The sequence below is a fragment of the Homalodisca vitripennis genome, chromosome 3 (genome assembly GCF_021130785.1).
Source record: "Homalodisca vitripennis isolate AUS2020 chromosome 3, UT_GWSS_2.1, whole genome shotgun sequence".
NCBI classification, from domain to species: domain Eukaryota; kingdom Metazoa; phylum Arthropoda; class Insecta; order Hemiptera; family Cicadellidae; genus Homalodisca; species Homalodisca vitripennis.
In genome coordinates this window covers 201,941,917-201,949,139 of record NC_060209.1, presented here as the reverse complement: position 1 = coordinate 201,949,139, position 7,223 = coordinate 201,941,917, and the positions used below count along the sequence as shown (strand labels likewise).

The 7,223-nt window shown below is 31.0% G+C and overlaps 1 long non-coding RNA gene across 1 annotated transcript; it reads right to left on the bottom strand.

Moving 5' to 3' along the window:
* Nucleotides 1-4,122: 4,122 nt before the first annotated feature.
* On the bottom strand, nucleotides 4,123-6,581 carry LOC124358029. The gene is made up of 2 exons (XR_006922029.1): nucleotides 6,443-6,581; nucleotides 4,123-4,509 (listed from the first exon to the last, which is right to left on the bottom strand). It is a non-coding gene; the product is annotated as an uncharacterized LOC124358029 (long non-coding RNA).
* Nucleotides 6,582-7,223: the final 642 nt, after the last annotated feature.

The window sequence follows — 7,223 nt, the reverse complement described above, 5'->3', positions numbered from 1 at the left end:
AAGAAATTAACGTTTATGAAAATGAATGTGGCACTTATTCAAATTATAACAGTAGTACTAGATTATGTGTCTGAGTAGGTCTGAGCAATCTCAGATTATTCGCCGATAAGGAAATAACAGCCTCTGCCATGTCATGGAACATTTGGATATACAGATTGCTTCAAACGTTCTGGTAGTATCATTTCTGCAATGTTGCTCTTCAGGTAAGATTCCATAAGTAACTTGGAGATATGTAGTTTGCGTAACGTTCGCTTCTTAGAAAAGAAGTTCTATTAAATGTTTCCTAATGTTCTATTTTGCAAACTGAATGTTGAATTATTAAGCTAATAACTCTTTATAAGATCACTCCATGACGGTAGAAAATGATGTTACCAATTTCAGGCAATCCTTGCGTTAGAGTGGAGTGAAATACTTTGTCCTTAGCTGCTGTATATGTGTAAGTTGCTAAATGTTCAGATGCTAAACACTTTTATATCTAAATCAGTATTCAGTAAATGTCGATTAATAATAATTTATTGGGTAATCTTTTAAGTCTAATAACAACAACGCTACAGAGTAGTCTGTTAAGTGTTAGAAGTGTTGTCCGTGTTTGTGTGTTCCTTAGTGTAATATTATAATTACAGCACAGCTAAATACATGAGACTGATAGAAAAACAAATTATGTGGTATTTAAGGAGTTAGAACCAATGTTTGCTGAAAGATAGTATTTAGTAAATCATCTCAACAATTAGCCCTCTTAATGTATTATAAGCTGTTTTAAATAAAGTCAGCTATTGCACCACAATACCTTATGAACAATTATTACTAACTCAACCCATTTAAAAAAAATGTTAATTATTTTTTTTAATACTTATTGTTGAACATTCAACATAATACCAAAATGTTTGCCATTTAAAGGTTAATTTTATCATTATTATTTTCAAAACATTTACTCATTTTAATGTTATTACGCTTCGAAAGTTTTAAATAGTCGCCATTTTGTTTCTGGTAGTAGTATTATTTTTAAACTTTTATTTAAGATGTATACTGATAAGATCATTAAACTTTGAAAGTGTCAACTTGATATCTTTAACCATTTTGTGGGCACAAAAAACTAAGCAAGATAAGACTACGGGGTCAGGTTCCGTTATTTCACCCCATGTTTTGAAATCGCTACTATAGCCACGGAATTGATTGTTTTAACTATTTATGATCATAGATGAGTACGGAGGTACTAAACTAGATAGACACTGTTTGTTTTCCTTGACGACGTCTTATCTTATCAGCATCAGGCATGCCCAGACTGTTCTTGTTATCGAAATGAGACGAGTGCCTCCGACCGAAGGTGCTGCCGAAGCCCGCGCTGATGTCAATAAAAGAAAAACATCCCTCGAGATAGTACCTATCAGTAAAATATAAATTTCTAGAGGGGCTGATCAGAAATATAAGTTGAAATGATTAGTTCACCTCAAACAATCAATTCCGTTTCTATAGTAGCGATTTAAAAACATGGGGTGAAATAACGGAACTTGACCGACTACGGATTACATGTAAAATGTTTTTTTTTACATGAATTATAACTTGGTATAGTTTTGCTCATTACTTATGGGACACTCTGTATATTCAATTTTAAAAAATCTATAAAGTTCCAACTTTTCAAAAATGTTGTCTTATCTAGACCATGAAAAACAAATTAGGATACAATAACTTTGGTATAGTAATGTATAGACATTCTGTATATTCCGTATCAGGGGTCTGGAATATCTTACAGCGGCTATCCCTTGGGTTTTATAACTTAAGTAAATAGGAATAGATTGTTGTACTAGTAGATATATAATTCAGTCTGACCTCACTGGCAGGTGCAGTATGGGAGCCTAAATTGAACGTCACATCTGCCACAGACAGCACCTCATTGCTATTGTCCACGTCACCAACTGATGATGATGATCACTCCGAGATGGTTATCTATACCTGGAAGGATGCGGTGTTCCTCCTCTGCTTTTTGGCACTTCTTGCAGTTTACAGGCATTACATGCTTTATGTCAAGTTAGCTTGAGAAAGTTTGTAATCTCGTTGTCGTCGAATTACTTTTATGTCTAATAAATGTAACTGTAGAAGACATTCCTTTAAAAGCGTAAATTTGTTATAATATCTGTAGTTTCAATTTTAAGGTATCCCAAATCAATAGCACGATTTATTTGTCAAAGCTATTTAGGTCATTTATGTCAATCATATCAAAACCCTCCTCATATCACAGATATACTCTACCGTTTATTCAAAAGATTAACTCTTGAAAATGAATATTTTTTTTTATTTTTTTTTTATTATTCTAAAAGTGTTTTAGAATGTATATTCTCTTTAGTCAAGGTTACATATTGCTGCTCACTATGTGTCTAATGGTTACCTAAGTAAGCCTACTCACGTTCAGGAGCTCCGATCTCTGAATATGAGCTTGGCTCACACTATCGTATAATGGAGGCATATAACTGACAGGTATGCGTATACCCTAATAGCCCTGTAATACACAGGTTAATGTTGTATTGATACCTATATCAAAATCACTCATAATAATACTGCATAAATATGCATCATATTACGTACAGTAAGGGTTTTCTAAATCCATAATTGTTTAAAAGGGTATTCTGGTACCGAAAATATTTGGTTTGGTATCCTGAAAAAAATGCTTTGCCTTTGCTTGATGATATTTTTTATTGATTGAGGGAAATCTCTAATATTGGTAGAACAATCAAAGCATATATATTTTTGTACACCGTTCATTGTAGGTATTAGTAATAAAAACATTATATTTGAAAGAGTGTTTTGGTAATTAAATTTCAAACTTGATATAAAAAATTATACTCTGTTTTGATATACTTGACATTTTAATTTAATTTCTCAGAATTTGTTTTTTAAAAATCTAGGGTCTATGAATTTGTTTGAAAAATTTTTCATTGTTAAGAAAAACTAAAAATAGGAATATTATGTATCGAGATTGAGTTCCGATCTCATTTTTAGGTGGTTAATTAATTAATCTATCACGCAGATTACACACTGGGTTACAACAGACAAATCAAGCAACCGCTCTTAAAAACTTATAGTTCCTACTATAAGCTGTACTTGAGAAACACGTCACAACATTTCTACTCGCACCCACCATCCAGTGACACTAAATACTGGAATGGAAAAATGGCGATAGAAACAAGTCGTTGACTAATAATTTCTGACTAGTGCGTTTAATATTCATTAGTATTGTATGGGTTCTTGTAAACCTATTTCGTAGTATCTGTATTACATAGTTATCCACCTGAAATGGATACAATTTAGTAAATGGATAAACCTAGTGTTACTTTACTGTTACTTTATATTTCTTTCACTCAGCGATGGTAAATATCCGAAAAAAATGTTTCTTTAATTTTACGAAACGTTAAAGAAAACTTTCTATATATACTTAAGTATATACTTGACATTTTAATTTAATTTCTCTGAATTTTTTTTTTTAAATCTAGGGTCTATGAATTTGTTTGAAAATTTTTCATCGTTAATAAAAACTAAAAATAGGAATTTAATGTATCGAGATTGAGTCCGGATCTCTTTTTTGCACTGTGTATGTGACCTAGTGCATAAAAGGTGAAAAGTTGATTAACTTTGCAATGTTGTATTAGAAAAACTTTTAATTAGTATGAAGTATTCTTAACCTACATTTATCCTTAAGGGTTTTCGCAATGTAGCTATTGCAATTATTCGTGAAACGTAATCTAAATGCAAAACAAGTTTCCTGTGTAAATTATAAGTAACTTTACTCTCGACTAATAGGGACAAGTATTTATAATTTCCTATAAAATGATATTGGTTCAACTCTTGTTTTGCAGAGTTCCTTTGTGTCTTTAATTAACTTCAGTTATGTATTTACGAACCCTTGTGATGTTAATAACTACAGTTCATTAATTACTGCTTTCGTATAGAAATGTTTAAGTTTATATTACTCGTTAATTACATACATGCATGTATGTAATTATTGAGGTGAAAGATATAAGATATACAGTTTTAAATATGATGTGTTTAAATTAATCAGGTATTAATTTGTTGAAGGTGATGCGTAAATTGGTTTCTTACATTGAAGTCATTAAATTAAAAAATCATAAGTAATACTTAAAACTTTTATTTTGTAAATAATATTTAAAAAATGTTATGAATCAATTTAAAGTATTGCTTGTCATTACAAAAGTCTCAACATTCGTTTTGAACATCATCATGGTCAAGCTAAGGTTAACAAGACATCTTATTGAACTAAGCAGATAAACAAGATCGAGAACTAGTCTACAAAACCTGTGTATATTAAATACGCCAAAGTGAACAAACCCAAATCTATCAAATAAAACTCCCAGTTAAACCAAATATGCTTCTGAACTTCCAGGAACTCTCTGAACTTGGATATCACTTTGTTATCCGTCACGTTTAACTTATCTTCAGAACCTTCCTGATTCTGTGATTCCGTATCTGTGTTTTTTATCCAGTTTTCTTCGGTGCTCTCTAGAACAGATTATAAAGGCCAGTGTCAGTGAAACGTAAGAAAATGAAGCAAACTTATAAATTGAGTTACTTAAAATTGAATTTTTCACCTCTTTATACCTTAATGATAATTTTCAGACTTTCGATCCTAAATAAATCTGATGTAGTTTTCTTACTATAGCAAGTAGAGAAGTTTATAAATTTACCTTGCTGAATTACTGAGCATTAAAAAATATTTAGTCCAAAATTCGTGTACATACTTGTTTGATACACGCTTTCATGTAGATACATGAAATATGAAATTCTTAAAAAATAGTACAAGGCATGAGTTTGCACGTCTACTACTACTGCAGTTAAACTCAGTCGAAATCATCAATGAGGTAGTGAGTGATAGAAGAAAATGAAATATCTTATAGAAAAAGATAAGATAAGCCTATTTATTATCTTCTATATTAATACTACTACAAGAAGACGCTTGGTTATAATATACAACTTGTTATGATCATAGAAAGAAGGTTTGTTTGTAATCTTTTATGTTCTGTTAATAGACAGAAAAGATCTGGAATGTCGCCACTCCTAGAACGGTTTCTGAATCTTTGAAGCTACTTAAGTTCCATTGTGTACACCCATTGTATTTAGGAAGAAAAAATAACGTTCCTTAGAGAAAACATCTATTTTAGTTATTTAATGTTTCTCTATATTTTTTGATGTGACAACGTCTTAAATTAGGTTGCGGCTCGGAGTCACTCATAAAAAAGTGTAACGCCCGGTAACGTTACGATGCCCGTCCAGTGGGTCCGCCGCACGGGATAAAGCAGATAACTGTGGGTCCGCCGCACGGGATAAAGCAGATAACTATGTTTATTCGTGAAAATGTGGAGTGCTTAGATTCGTCATTTACAACAACTACAACAATAAAGGTAAATAATTGTACACTGATATTTCATTATCGTAAACTATGATTGATTGATTAATTGTTAGATTGACACAAAAGTTGAGAAACTGAGTTTATAGGTTATGTCATACTATTGACAAATGTTGATAGTGTTAAGTAAATTATTAGTTTAAATCACTCTGCAATCAATCGTAATTCAGTCGATTGAGAAGAAACAGCGCGTATTGCTAGTCAAACATTTAAAATAACAAATTATAACCTCTAACCTGTCATAACAGTGCGACCAAACAAACGAACTAAACCGACCAATCACCACGCGCGGAGTTAGAATTTAACTGTGTTTAACAAGAATTTCAAATTCCAATTTTAGTAAATGTTTTATTCAACTTTACCATTTACAATAACAAATTTTAATTAATTTCAAATTATGTACAATGTTTTAGTAAACAAAATATATTTCTATAGTTAAAATTTGTGCAATTCTTATTTTCATTCAATTCCTTGTTCCTATTGTGCAATTTAATAATATTCATATCAATAAATATTCTACCGAGAAAAAGACGTTGTCACGTAAAATCTTCGCCCGTAAAACCGACTTTACAGGCAACCATAATTTTTTTTATAATTACTTGTAGCCGAATAGACTTTTGATATATCAGTATACCTGTCATACAACACACAGGATTACCATAGTTATATGTTACAAAATGTATCGATGGGACATGTTTGAAATCCTATTTTCCTTTCAAGCCTTCATCGTTGATAGCAAATCTTTTAACAAAGAATGTAACATATCTCTCATTTTTTTAATATTAGCAAAATGATGATGTTTTATTCCTCTGTTGATTAATATACATTTTTCATTAAATAATATGATATTAGTACCGTATCGCATAAATGGTAACTAAAGTCACATATACTTAAACATCACAAAAATTTAGTTTTAAACAAGGCATCAGCCTTGTAGTATTTATGACATAGTACATACAAAACAATAAATCTTAATATTTCTTCATATTCTGATCAACGTAACGGTGTTATTCATATACGTAGCATTACCTGAATCTCGGAATTGTAGAGTCAATAAAAATACAAGTAATTGTATGTATAAATGCACTATGAACTTGACCATGACATTACTATGCTACAATTGTGTCTCGTATCAGATCTCAGATATTGCTATATATAAATAACTACTCGTTTAACTGTTGGGACTGTATATTTGTTCTCGCTAAAATATTTGTGTATTGTGTATACATTCCACTATTGGAATTAGATATTAAAGAAATATTGTACCTTTGTAATAAAACTTCTTAAATGATTTTCCTGTTGCCATCATAGTTACCCATAAGATCAATTCAAACATGTTCGCCAACGCTCAGCCCAATATCATGAAGTAACATGAACTTACATCGGCCTCGATGTTCTTTGTGAAGAAAAGAAGCTACGTGCAAAATTTCAAGTCAAGTCCATAAGTCAGCCTTAGTCAGTTTTTTCTTGAGATGCCGCATGGACATGTATCCTGATAGACAGACAGACAAAAGTAGCATTTTCCATGTCTAACGGTCATGAAAATAAAATTGCATTTTCCAGCATGAAAATAAAATTAATTGGAAAGAACCTGTAATCAAAACAATTTTCACAAACCTCAGTGAGGAAGGGTAATTAATAAAATAAATTGTTGAAAATCGTAACAAAAAATTATGATATTACTGAATGGGATATATATATATATATATATATATATATATATATATATATAAGTTCGTATATATAGGACCTTGTCGAGCGGTGATCAAGGGATACGGTTTTAATTCCTATCACGAGGCTGTGAGAGTAA